This window comes from Anneissia japonica, unplaced genomic scaffold (assembly GCF_011630105.1).
Source record: "Anneissia japonica isolate Jap-2015-1 unplaced genomic scaffold, ASM1163010v1 scaffold111150_len1104_cov96, whole genome shotgun sequence".
NCBI lineage: Eukaryota > Metazoa > Echinodermata > Crinoidea > Comatulida > Comatulidae > Anneissia > Anneissia japonica.
The window spans coordinates 1-1,104 of record NW_022735247.1 but is presented as its reverse complement, the minus strand read 5'-3'; the positions used below and the strand labels follow the sequence as shown (position 1 = coordinate 1,104).

Here is a 1,104-nt window from a genome sequence, read left to right as displayed (position 1 = left end):
GAAACTTGTGCTTGTACTGGAGTTTCAAAGTCCTCCCCATCTTGATCTAACATTAGATAGAAAAACATTCACAATAGATCACTTTATAAATATTCCAAATTAAAACAATAAGTATGAAAATTGAAATTATAAACTCATAAGAAAAAGCATTTCCTTATCAGACAATCCAAAATATATAAATTAATAGTCAACTAACCGATATCAATTTCAGTATCCTCGAATGAATTTTCTATAGCTTTAAGAATTGTAGTAGCCTGTGTCTCAGAACCCTCATCAAAGGAGTAGTCTTCCTGGTTATTATCTGTTAAAGCAAATAAAATAACTTTAAAAGTAACCACTTTTTATATATTTGTTATGCAGTGCCAGAAATTCCTGAACGGATGCATTTAGTGCGAACTATAACAAGGGCGAATTTATCGTCGCCGTTCATGTATTTGTTTGTTTTAAATGCAAAAAATGCTCTTGATTACTAAGGTCCTGAAAGGTTTTTAGTACTTTTTGATAATTACTCCATGTTTGAATTACAGTCTTGGTAACACCGGCTACCAAGATGGCCGCTAACAAATTCAGCTTAAAAAAGAAGAAAGTGTATGTTTTACTAGAGTGCACGAGAAGCACACACACAAGACAAGTGACCATTATTTTTTTCACGGTAAACAAAGTGGGGTGGCTAGCCACCCTATTCACCACTCCCACCCCCCCCCTTCCCCAGATCCGCCACTGGTTGGGGTTCTCTATTTAAAAAAGCAAATTATATTTGTAATTGAGTTATGCTACTCACTTATCTATTCTGGAACTGTTGTGTGTCCCCTTCCCCTTTGAAAATGTCAAATTTTTAGCTCAAAAATAGGAAATTTTGAAGTAATTCGTATAAAACTCGCACAGGTTGTTTTTCGCTCAAGTGGATCTTCTTCCGCTGAAACTAGCATCCGCTCGAAAAAAATTCCGCTCGAATTGGCCTTCGCTCAAAGTGGCATCTGCTCGAATTGACTGGTTTATGTAAAGTGACTCTTTTATTGTAATAATTATTATACAGTGAACAAACCTTCCTCTTCCTCCAAAGAGCATGTATCAGCTGCAACTCGTTCCTTGTAGTAAGGCACT

General features: G+C 36.1%; 1 long non-coding RNA gene across 1 annotated transcript; it reads right to left on the bottom strand.

Moving 5' to 3' along the window:
* LOC117116528 lies at nt 1–1,104 on the bottom strand. The gene is made up of 3 exons (XR_004446773.1): nt 1,046–1,104; nt 197–301; nt 1–46 (listed from the first exon to the last, which is right to left on the bottom strand). It is a non-coding gene; the product is annotated as an uncharacterized LOC117116528 (long non-coding RNA).